Genomic DNA, 13366 nt, shown 5'->3' on the forward strand with positions numbered 1-13366 from the left:
TTTCTTTTGTTTTCCTTGCTCAAGGGAATCTGTCCACAAAGATGATAAGAATGATGTCAGATAGTTTACTTCCTATGTTTTCTTCTAGGTGTTTTATGGTTTCAGGCCTTGCATTTAAGTCTTTAACCCATTTTGAGTTTACTTTTGGATATGATGTAAGATAGTGGTCCAGTTTCATTTTTTGCATGTATCTGTCCAGTTTTCCCATCACCACTTATTGAAGAGATTGTCATTACTCCTGTGTATATTTTTACTTCCTTTGTCATAGATTAGTTGAAAATATAAGTGAGGGTTTATTACTGGTCTCTCTATTCTGTCCTAGTGATCTATATGTTTGTTTTTGTGCCAGTATCATACTGTTTTAATTATTATAGCTTTGTAGTGTAGTTTGAGATCAGGGAATGTGATACCTCTAACTTTGTTCTTCTTTCTCAAGACTACTTTGGCTATTCAGGGTCTTTTGTGGTTCCATACAAATCTTAGGATTATTTGTTCTAGTTCTGAAAAGAAAATTTTCATTTTCTTAGTTTCTCTTGACAATTCTTGTATGTTTATTTCTCCATATGAACTTTAATATCTATTTATTTAACTTCCAAAAAAAACCTGTTGGAATTCTTATTGGGATTATATTAAATTTATAAATTAATTTAGGGAGAACTATCATCTTTATAATCTTGGATCATCCTATTCAAGAACTGGTGATGTCATTCCATTTGTTCAAATGTGTCTGTGAGGAGTGTTTTAACATTTTCCTCCTATAGGTTTTACACATTTCTTGTTAAATTCATCACTAAGTAGTCAATCTTCTTTATTGTAATTACAAATGAGGTTTTGCTCTACCATTATATTTTCTATAATCCTTTGTATTTCTGTGGTGTCAGATGTCATGTCTGCTCTTTCATTTCTGATTTTATTTGGATCCTCTCTCTTTTCTTGATGAGTCTAGTTAAAGGTTTATCACTCTTGTTTATCTTTGCAAAGAACCAGCTCTTGGTTTCATTGATCTTTTGTATTGTTTTTTTTAGAGTCTATTTTGTTTATTTCCACTCTAATCTTTATTACCATTATGTTTTCTGATTGATTCCTTTTTTCGTATATGAAAGCTACTGACTTCAGTATGTTAATTTTATGACCTGTTACCTTATCTTTAATTGTTTGAGTTTTATCAATGATTCTCTGTGGTTTCCATGATTACTATAACATCAACTATAAAAAGAAACAGTTTTACTTCATTATTAAGCCTTATGCCTCTAATCAATTTTTCTAGTCTAACTTCATTGGCTAATACCTCTGGTACAATGTTGAAGTGGACATAGTGGGTATCCTTCCCTTGTTTCTGGCCTTAGAGAAAATACTTGTAAGTTACAGGTTTTAGAACTATATGTAAGTTACTGGCATTAGAACTATTTTATTTTTTTTCTCATGTTAAGAAAGTATTCATCAAGTCTTATTTTCCTGAGTGGTTTTATGAGGAATGGATGTTGAATTTTGAAAGTTTTGTCTGCATTTATGAGGATAATCTTATGATTATTTTCCCTGGCACCTATTAATATGGTACTATATAACATTAATATATTTTCTAATAATGAACCTACCTTTAATTCTTGGAATTAAACTCACCTGATCATAGTGAATTACATTTTTAATGTGGTGTTGGATTCTGTTCATTAATAAAATATTTATTAGTGCCATATTAATACTACATATGTGGCACTTCTTCACAGGTATTCATAAAGATTAATCTGTAGTTTTCTGCACTGTCTTTATCAGGTATGAATATTATCTTTGCTTCATATGCAGTAGGAAGTTTCTCTACATTTTTAATACTCTGAAGAAATTTATAGAGCTTTGGGACTCTGATGTGTAGAGGTTTAGTAGAATTCCCCTGTGAAATAATCTGGGCTTGGTACATTTTTGAGAAATAATTCCTTAATAAGTTTCTTTATTTCTTCTACAAAAATTGGTCTGTTTAAATTTTCTGTCTCTAGCAATTTTGATAATCAGAATTTCCCAAGGAAATTATTCATTTTGTCAATGTTTTAAAATGCATTTGCATAGACCTGCAAAGACTCTGATAATTTTTTTGTTCCATTGGTTACTGCTCCATTATCATTTCTTATTTTGTCTTTTGTGCTTTCTCCGTTTTCTGCGTTATCATGTTAGCCATGTATGTCTATCTTGATATTTTCAACAAATCTTTTAAAAAATGCTTTCAAGAATTATTGCTCTTCTGGCCTAAGAAACAACCACAATTCTCTAGTGTAAAACCAGACACTTAACTTCCTCATCCAAAAAATTTCACATTCTGCCTGGTGAGCACGGCTCAGCAGTTGAGTATTGACCTAGGATCCAGGAGATAGCGGTTCGATTCCTGGTCAGGGCACATGCCCGGGTTGCGGGCTCGATCCCCAGCCAGGGGCGTGCAGGAGGCGGCCCATCAATGACTCTCTCATCATTGATGTTTCTATATGTTTCTCTCCCTCTCCTTCCCTCCCTCTAAAAGCAATAAAGATACATATATTTTTAAAATTTTCACATACTTCTTCCTGTTTTTCTTCTCTTTATTTTTTGTTACTATCTCACATTGTTGACTCACACAGTGCTGTCAACCAAAACCTCTAAGTAATTTTAACATATTCTGTTGTTAAGCCACATTTTTCATCCTTGCGCTTGTAAAATGTGTTTTCTTCACCCACATCTACTTTTAATAATTTTCAAGTTCTTAGATTTCATCTCCCAAGGTCCTTGCAGACCTTGTCATTTCATGCAATTCATTTATTCAAATCAACCAACACTGCCAGGAACTGTGCCAAACCCAGTGCTTACAGGCACATAAATAACTATGCCACAAGTGATCGCTGCAGCAAAGGAGAAATGTTACAAATGCTATTCATGCACAGAAGGAGCAACAGGATGGAAGGATGTGGGCGTTAGGAAGGGTCAAGAGGGAAGGAAACATTTGGCTGGTTCGCTAAGGATGTTTGCCAGGTGGCGAGGAGAAGGGCATCCTAGGGACAGGTGATAAAAAAAAAGAGCTATGAAAAAGGCATATGGTGCCCTGGAGGAATCGCCAGTTAATAAATTAGCATGTGGACAGAGCCATCAGTGGCAGGCAATGATGATAGAGAAATAGGTCAGCACAAGGCCTACCAGCACTTAGACTTAGGGCTTAAAGACCCCCAGCAGGAAAGCCTGGAGTCTGTAAGCAGGAGAGTGAAACTGTGAGACCCGCACCTTAAAAAAGTCACTCTGGACACAGAGTAGCACATGGGATAGAAAGAGGGACATCCAGATTTGGAGAAACCCCTGAGGGGGGGGGACAAGGCAACAATCCCAGACAGAGCAGATGAGAGCCTAAACTGAAGCAATATAGTTAGAAAAGCACAAATTCCAGAAACAACTCAGAGGTGACTGATAGGATGTGGGCAGTGACAAAAAGAGAGGGTCCAAAAAGTCATGCCTGAATGACTGGCTGATGATGATGCTTTAACTGAGATGGAGAATGCGTGGCCTAAGAGCAAGTATTGGGGAAAAGAAATAGTTCAGTTTTGAAAAGAGTCTGAGCTCTTCGTAAAACATAAAAGCATCAGGGGAAAGTTGGCAAAATACAGGCCTAGAGCACAAGAGATGGGAGCGGGCGGGCGGTACACGTGTGAGAGCATCTGTGTGTGACAGGTACAGCCATAGGTGCAAATGAGAGATAATAACTACCATCCACTGAGCACTAACTACACGCCGGTACTGTGCCAAGCACTTTACCACATCTTTTCATATATTTTTATCTTTCTCTCTCTCTCTCTCTCTCTCTCTCTCTCTCTCTCATATACACACTAATCCTGCAAGAAACTATCGTCCCCATTTCACACACATGGAAACCAAGGTCAGAGCAACAACAAACCCAGGGTCACAGGACTCATAAGTGTCAGAACAAGAATCTGAACTCAATGCCAACTCCAAATCCTGGGCTTGCTTACAAGTGAACTGCAAGAAGTTACCTGGCAGGAAAGGGAGTGGGGAGAGGGCACTGAAGGGAAAGAAGAGATTAAAAATGCACTAAGTGGAAATTTTTGTCAGCCATTGAAAGAGGCACTTTATATGCCTGTCTCCTTTACTCTTCATACCCAGCCATTAGAATTGATATTATTGGCCCCATTTTCCGTATGGGAAACTTGCTCAAGATCATAGCGCTGAGAAGTGATGAAAATGGATTTGAACCCGCTCCACCATACTCCAAAGAATACATTATTTCTATGATACCGAAGAAAGCATACAATGAGAGAAGAGAAGGGACCACTCAGGGCAGAGGATGGGATATGTCAACCATCAGCATTAAAGGAGCAAGTGAAGTGAAACGAGCAACAACAAAAATTATTCTAGAACACGCAACCAGAAGGGTAGAGGAAATATGGGAATCAGGGGTGAGAGAATTTTAAGACAGGTGGTCAATAAGGACAAATGCTGTACAACAGCCTGCCTGAGGGCTCAGGAGCCCATTTCACTGAATAATGCACAGGCCTTGGAGACCTTCAGGAACAGATGCTGTTGAGTGGTGGGGTGAAAAGTCAGATGGCAGTGAACCGAGAAGACCTCAGAGAATATGAAACCAGAAGTGGTGAGGGGAGGGACAGGGGAGCTGGAGAGGAAGGTGGAACAGAGAATGAGGGTGTTGTAGGACGAGAGGACACTTGCTGGCCGAGATGGGGTCAGTGAAGGAGAACAGACACAAGGGGAGGCAAGTGATTGACCAGCAGGCTCCAGAGGAGGGGAAGTGGGCCCCTTCCTCCTCTGATCAGGAGGAGGCAGGGTGGGGACTACACACGGTAGGTACCTGGGGAGATTTGGAGGCGGGCAAGTGAGGGCGGGGGGGAGGGGGGGTGGTGTAATGGAAGTGACCGACTGCGGGATCTGCACGGGGAGAAGAAACGAAAGGGGAGCTGATGAACAGGACAGAGAAGAGTAGGAGAGAACCTGATGGGACTGAACATAAGCTTAATGGGAATGGAGGAGTGTGGAGACTGCGATGTTAAGCAGAGAGCAGAGTTTCAGAGTTCAGGATTTCAAGGGCAGGGCAATTCTGTGCAGTAAGTTCCAGGATATAGCCTCACTATGAGGCATTGTTGTAGCAGCACAGAGGGGGACAATCATTTCGTGGGGATGGCCAAGGAACTCGGAGGCTTGACTGTCTTCATCACGGATCCTGAAATCATTCCAGGAAAGTGGGAGACATTGAAATGCTGAGGATACTTACTATTGTGCCCAGATTCATATAACTTAAAGACTCATAAGCATGCCTTCAATGAAATCATTGACAAAAAACATTAATTGAAGAATGTCCTTTGTCATGTCACTACCATGTCTGCATGCTGACAGAGACCTACTGAATGGCATCTGACAGAGAGACCACAGATTCACAGCTGAGTGGGGCTATTCTTATCCACAAGGTAAGGGTTACAATGACTTTAGGTCTCTGCCCCTCCTTTTATGTCTAATCTTGGGAGCCAGCCACTAAACTAAGTCTCAGTGTGTCTCCTCTCTGACCTGAAGATATCTGTACTTGGTATCCAAGAGGTGGGCCAAGGCCCTACTCTTGCTATAAATGCCTGCTGCTGACTGAAAAAAACGATTTGAACAACAAAGTAGACACTCATGAGGACCAGCCACACCACCCACTTCCCCCACGAAGATGTTATCTTAAAAGAAGCCTGTAGTGAAAGCCTAGGCGATTCTCTGGTTAGTACCAGGGTGGGGCATTCAGGGCCTAGTCCCCTCTACCCACCACACCCTGTAAGCCACGTGAAGTAACCTCTTAAGCGGTTCTTGCATCAGCTAAGGAAAAAAACCCTACTGAATTTTATTTGCTTCTAGTACTATCATTTTATAAGTCAATTATTCAGTGAAGACAAAATACAATAGATTCAGCAAAATGAAAATATCTGAAATAGCAAGAAGTGTATCTTGAACATGCTGGAGAACTCTACTGGATCACAATCCGTTTCCAGTGAGGCTCAGAGAGGGTGGAGGCAGGCTAGAGGTGTAACTAACAGCTCTTGGGGTAGCTGTCCATCTCACAATGATTCCCCCTTCTATAGAAACATGCCCCCTCTACATACGCAGTGATGGGCCCCAGTACTGGGCTGTATTTATATCACCCCCTCCACCAGCCACACTTAACTGGTCCAGCTAAGTTGATTGGTCAAGCCCAGTAGATCTCTGGAATTTTTAGACCTCGCATTTAGGAGTAGAACTGGTCCCCTTTCCTACCCCCTCTTATCTCGCAGTTTCTCCGGGTCTCTCTTTGACACACTTGTAAGATATAAACTTAGATGCTACCACAGACCATGCTGCTCACAAAGTTGTCTACTTGAGGTGGGAAAATTAGTGCCATGTCTGCCCTTGTCCCCAAGATCAGCCCCCTGGGTCTGTCTCCAAAAAAGGTTGGTGATGACATTGCCAAAGCAACCAGTGATTGGAAGGGTCTGAGGATCACAGTGAAACTCACCATTCAGAACAGACAGATGAGATTGAGGTAACACCTTCTGCCTCCGCCCTGATCATCAAAGCCCTCAAAGAACTACCAAGGGACAGGAAGAAGCAAAAAAACATTAAGCACAGTGGAAATACCACTCTTGATGAGATTGTCAATATTGCCCAACAGATGCAGCTCCAATCTTTAGCTAGAGAACTCTCTGGAACTATTAAAGAGATCCTGAGGAATGCCCAGTCTGTGGGCTTCAATGCTAATGGCCAACACCCTCATGACATCATAGATGACATCAACAGTGGTGCAGTGGAATGCCTGGCTAGTTAAGAACTACAAAGGAAAATATTTCAGTTAAAGATCATTTGACAACCCCCGCCACCAAAAAAAGCAAGACAATCAAACACACAATGCCTGTAACCACAAGGAACTAATCTTGATCCAGAATTAACATCTGTAACTTGTTCAATGGAAGCTACAGGGATTGCCTGAGCAATCCAGAAGTCTAGAAAGGCTGAGGGGTTTTATGACAACCCTGAGTCAGGTCTCAGGGAAAAGAAAAGTAGACACGGCAACAGTCAAAGCTGTCTGAGCAGCTTGACAAGACTGAACCACTCTAAAGCTGTTAGTGGCTGGTGTGGGGAGGCCTTAGGAATCCCATACTCTCTCCATCAGCTGTCTCTAAGACACTCCAACTAACCCTACAATATAAATTTAAACTCTTCCAATACAGATAATTCTTTCTACCACCTTAATTTGTGCAGGAAATCTTGACCTTGAAAGCTTTCCAGTGGCCCAAGGTAACTTTGTTTTTCTTTGGGCCCTGCCCTTCCTTCCAAATAAGTTTGTAAACCCAGTTTCTGCTTTTTATCTCTTCTAAGCCTCAAGGTCAAAGATAATTCCTACAGGGAACTTGTTTGGTTAGAGTTGCAAAATCACTGACTGGGTTTACCAGAGAAGTCTGTGGGACCTTCCATTCCTAGTGTAGAAATATCCAAGTAGGCTCTATGGCTTCCTGCTGGCAAGCAAGAAATGCAAACAAGAAAAGCAGCAGGACTCCCCTGGTGTGCTGGGGAGTTCAGGAGACCTGAATGGCTCAGGAAGGAAATCAGTTTTACAGTGAAACCAGATACCTGTTTAGAACTCTGACACCCTCGAGCAGCCCAGGCTGAGGAGATGGGGGTGGGGCCACTGCTGAGAAACTGAGAGGAAGGCAGGAGGTCTGGAAACCTTGAGTTATTACTGGCCTAAATTCTGCCAGTAAAAGAATGTAGTATCGTATTTCTTTTCTATTAACTCCTTCAGGCCTTACCGAACCAGGAAAGGCTACTTGTTCATTGAACTTGGTGGCTAATCAGGTAAAAGTAAAGTTCACAAGTAAAAATATTAAATTTCTTCTTCCCTACATGGGTAGGGCTCTTTGTATCAGTGTTCAGCCCAGTGGCCAAAGGATAATATACCAGAAAGTAAAAACCTAAAAACTTGCTGAAAGATTTAATCTCCTTACCTTATTTTTAAATTTCCATTAGTTATGAGTCTGTAAGCATTCTGTTCTTCACAAGCACATGTTATAAGTGTTCAATAATGCATGTGAATGAATGAATGAGTGAATGAAATGAGGGATCACTGTATAATCTATGAGCGTCCTTTATTAAAAACAGGGAGTGGAGCCTACCCTTAGGGCCTTTGGGATTGGGTCCCTATCCCCCTACTATATATACCTGCTACATCATAATTAGCTAGTTTATTAATATTAATAATAGAAAGAGAGCAAAGGGGAGGCCAGACATTATAAGCACAGTCATCTGGGCAGCTTCACCCGGAAGCTATAGCTTCATGCTCCCCAGGGAACTGTTAGGGGCAGAAATAGAATAGTGGGGGACTAGCTGTAGTAATAAGAAATATTAATCATGCTCTGTTAACCATAACCATCTACTAAAGTAAGCACATTCTGCCCTGGATGAGAGTTGCACACCCTGGGACATAAGAGTTAACTCTGGAATGTGCTTCATTCTCCTTTTCTGAGAACTGCCTATCTTCATGGAAAGATTAACAACCTTGTTCCCGAAACAATGGAGTCCCCAGAGGTGCAAGCCCTTTGCGACAACTAGACAGCATTGCCTGTAACCTGTTAGCATTATACCTTACACCTACTTCCCCATGCCTGTAACTCCTACTTTCCCATGTAATCTTTCTTTTTACCCAATATTAGCAGCTGGCTTGTGGGGGGTGGTATAGCAGACTTTATGTGGATGGATCCTGCTGCTCTCCCATACTGCCAGCATTAGTGGAATAAATGCTTATATATGATTCAACACTGTCTCTGCTTAATTGGCTCAAGTAGTGACGGGCAGCCTGGACCCATTCGTTGCCCAGTGTCAGAACCATTGGTCCATTCCCTTCAGATCACTGGGGGAAGGGATCAAACAAAGGAAGAGATGGGTGCATGTGCAGTGAAGTTGGGGGTGACATAGGAAAGGTGCTTGCCTGTCAGTCTAGCCTTGGAAAAGATCATTGGCTAGGAAGATGGACCCCAACGCAAGCCTGAGAAATGGTGGAAGGTTAAAATCCCCAGACAGCCCGGCCAGGCGTGGCTCAGCAGTTGAGCATTGACCTAGGATCCAGGAGATCGCAATTCGATTCCTGGTCAGGGCACATTGAGGGCTCAATCCCCAGTCAGAGGGGTGCAGGAGGCAACCAATCAGTGACTCTCTTATCACTGATGTTTCTATCTCTCTCCCCCTCTCTCTGAAATCAATAAAGATATTTTTTTAATTTTTTTTTAAATCCCCAAAGAGAGGTCACTCTCTTGCCTGCTCTTGCGCCCTCTTGCTCTTGCACTCCTGTTTCTCACTTGCTCTGTGACCCGCACTCACCCATGCACAACCCTGCGGCCTTTAGCAGTCCCACACACAATGGACTACAGCTGGGAACACAAGCTAAGCTAGCCAGATGCTAGACTGGACTGTACTTTAATATGGGACAGAAACTCTGGGTAGTGGCCTTGATTCTATCCCTGCTGAGGACAAGATTGGACTTTTTCCATGGTGGGACAGATGGAGATGGGACCTTGGAGGGAAACCCCCTTAATTTTACATTATCAATAAAGCTTTTCACGAAATCCCATCCCTCCTGGGGGCCTCAGGAAATTCGTTTCCCATTGGCACCCCAAGAACTCCACTTTCACTGATTACATGACCCCTGAAGGTTATGTCCATGACCATTTAAATAGGGCCTGGTTTGGGGATAACAAATAGAGAAATACATTCAGGAAAGTTTCATTCAGTTTGAGTCCTTCCAGCCTAGATGGCAAGGCCAGTCATGGGGGAGTGGCACCTGGCAAACAGTGCCCTATCACTGCTCCCCATGCTTGGCCAGCCCATCATTCACCATGAGGAACATAATGCTGCCTGAGAGCTTGCTGCCAGGGAGCATCTGTTTAGCTGGCATTGACTCCTGTGGGAACAAAGCCAACGAGCTTGGGTGAGGAGTGGAGAAATCAGTCAGGATAGAAAAAAGAAGGTTGGGGAGTGTGGTGCTTTGTTACATTAAAGACTTAACTGGCCTTTAATTTCTTCAGCTAAGCACAGAAGAAATCACTGTGGAAATGTCTAAAAGCCTCTGCTTTGGCCCCATGTTGCAAATCCTACTCCACGGAAGGCATGAGACACTTAGAAGAGATGTTTGCTGCAGCTGCTGCACATGCCAATCCTCTTCTTCACTCGCCCTGTGTCCCCCTTATGGGAACAACACCAGACAAAGGCTCTTCCTGTATTTCCCAGGGACTGCCAAGCAGATGAATCTCCACGTAGGATTTAAATTTCTACTTTTCTATGTGGAGAAAAACTGGTAGTGAGTGTCTCCCAGGTCACATGTTTAAAAGGTTAAGGCTCAGACACCTGATTTCCTGTTGACCAACATTTTAACAAATCATTCCCACAACTTTCAGTCCCCAGGCCATCCGCACTCCAGCTAGGCACAGGTTCGCTCTGCCTGACAAGCAGGATTTCTACATCACTACAGTTTTTCAAGTTTGATACTCTGAGCATTTCCTTTATTTTCACTGACCTGTGAGCTCCACTAGGGCACAGACTCTATGTTATTTGACTTCTATTTCCAGAACCTGGCACAGTGCCTGGTAAGCACAGTCATTCAGTAAGTATCTGTTGAATGAGCACTTGCATGCATGTTTTCCAGATTAGCAGGAAAAAATGTCTGGTCTCAGTGAGCAGGTAAGTTGGTAAATATTTGGTACTTTTCATGATATTATAAAGTAGAAGTTATCTCTATAACCTCCCACAAACACTACCTCTTTTATGGCACTTATCACATTAAGCATCATTTTACGGTTTTCTCGGTACACCTATAAATCTCTCCGTATAAATTCCTTGGCATCAGGAACTAGGTGTTTTTCAATTTTATCCATCCCCTCATCCAATAAATGAACTAAATAACTGAATGAATGAATGCTTATTGGCCAAACTATATTATAGTCTTTGTTCTACCAAAACCTTCCAACACAAGCACCAAAGTACTTTTTAAAGAAAGTCTAGCCCCCAGAAAAACACTTGCAGAAATTCATGTTGGCACATTAACCAAAGATAATGTTCATATGACATCAATAGCTAGGGGCAGAGAAGACAAATAAATAGCTTTGAGGCAGATGCAGAATGCGGACAATGTCAACTACAGAAAGGCCAGACCAGAAATATTAGAGCTGGGGATGACAGCCACAGTGGGCTATAGAATGTGGCAGTAGCCAAAACTTGTGGATAATTCATAATGCAGATTAACCATGTAAATAAAAGGGACTGCACTGACAGCAGTGACATGAATCCACTATGTGAGTAATTTGTCAGGTGTGGCGAGACCAGGGCTTTAAAGATTCAGGGAACGTAATAGAAGAAAATTCTGCCATGCACAGTTATGCATAGTGGTGTATGGTTGACACAGAGGCCAACGGTGGGTAGAGGAAAGCCTTGATTCAAAGAGTAGGGCTTCTCTCTGCTGCATGGTTCCATAATAATTAACCAATTAGGGCCATAGCTTCATTTCCTGTGGCAGTTTCCTCTGCCACTGAGAATGTCACAACCCTAACCACACAGACCCTAAGAGCATTTGGGTGGTGAAGAAGAGCTTCAGATATGCTTGGATCATTCCTCAAAGATGACTGGATACGTGTATATCCTTAGCCTCAGTAGGAAGAGTTTCTCAGAGGAACTGAAGTGTATTCTGACACTGGCCTTTAAGTCCCAATCTCTATCCTTATCACACGACTCTAACAAAAGAGACTGAATATTACTGGATCTATTAAGCAACCCTAGAGGCCGAATAGGTCATTCGGGGCCCCATCAACTCTGAAATAACTAATCATAACATTATTCAGTAGCACTAAATGTGATACAGTATGCGAAAAGAGTTATTGAGTATAATTTATTATGTAAAATAATTATTTAAAGTTTAAGAGACCTTTGAGATTTAATATATTACTATTAATATTATTTAGATGATGTCAGTTTCTTGGAGAAACCAAAGTACTTGTTGGCTATCAGAGTTCAAATCTACTAATAGAAGGGAATGGGTTATACATAGCCTATAGATAGGGTGGAAGGAAGTTTACAGGATGGGTAGAAAAATCAAATGTCAGAAAGAAAAAGGCATTACTAATATTTCTAGAGGTGAATTAATAATAAAGTTGTGTTTCTATTGTTTTTATTAAGACTCCATTACCACCACAAAAAGAAAACTCTCCCACTCTCCCTTTCCCTTATGATTTATAACAACTGGAGGTCGGGGGACTTAACTAAGCAGGGGTGGAGAATCTTTTTTCTGCCAAGGGACATATGAGTATTTATATCATTCGTGGGCCATACAAAATTATCAACTTAAAAATTAGCCTGCTATATTTGGTCAAACATTTAATTAACTCCCCCCTAATGTGATGGCTGCAACTGGTTCTCTTTGGTGAGCCCTTGGCAGGACCAGACCAAATGATTTCACGGGCCCGACATTCCCTACCCCTGCACTAAAGCATGAAAAAGACAGCCAAGCCTCTTGGCTCCTCAGTGGAAAGATTTGGAAGAGAAAAAGAGCAGAAGGCAAAGACTAGGGCTGGCTCTGTGCTGGTTCCCTCCTCCTGATAAGGCAGTAGGACCTGATACCTGGGGACTGAGTTTAAACAAGGGGAGGCCAGAGGAGGACCTAAGGGGCTTCTGCCACAACTGGTGGATAAGTCAGACGTATGAAGCTTGAGACCAGGGAAAGCCCAAAGGCAGAGAAAAAAGGAGCCAGGCATACTGGAAGCACTCAATGAGGTGGCCTCCAGGCTCCTATGACCATAGCTCTTTGTTAACAATCCCCTTACATGTGTAAAAGAGGACTGGTGCAAGATGAGGAGCCCTGCGGCGCAGGCAGGATGCAAACTCTGCCCTTCAATGAGGGGTGTGACACCATCGGCCAAAGGAAAATTCTGACTCAGTGGGTTAGGTGGGGGCAGCATCTCTACAATTTTCCCATCTGTGTCAGGAAAAAGGCTGGGGCACAGGGGCCAGGCCTGGAGAACTGGGGAGCTGGGACAGGTCAGCCTGCAGAACTTAATTAGAAACAGGAATTAAGGAAAGAGCCAATAGTGCAGCTGCAGAAAGAAAACCTTACACACAAATTCATGAGAATGGTTACCTCGGGGGAAAAGGCCAAGACTGCAGGGGTGGCCAAGGCACTCAGTCTTGCCTCTAATGTTCATATTTAAGAAAAGAATGTACTCATATATTCGTTGTTTAACTAAAAACTGACTTTTAAAAAAAATCTTAAATTTAAGAAAGAGAAGAGGGAGAGGTGAAAGGAAAAGGGGAAAGGAAGGCAGACACAGCTAACAGTCTAGGTCTCCTT

General features: G+C 42.2%; 1 protein-coding gene across 2 annotated transcripts in view; it reads right to left on the reverse strand.

Annotated features, from left to right (window-relative positions):
- Positions 1-13366, reverse strand: part of DIXDC1 (DIX domain containing 1) — a 74523-nt gene that overhangs the window by 52372 nt on the left and 8785 nt on the right. The window lies entirely within an intron of this gene.

This window comes from Miniopterus schreibersii (genome assembly GCF_964146895.1).
Source record: "Miniopterus schreibersii genome assembly, chromosome: 12".
Lineage (NCBI taxonomy): Eukaryota > Metazoa > Chordata > Mammalia > Chiroptera > Miniopteridae > Miniopterus > Miniopterus schreibersii.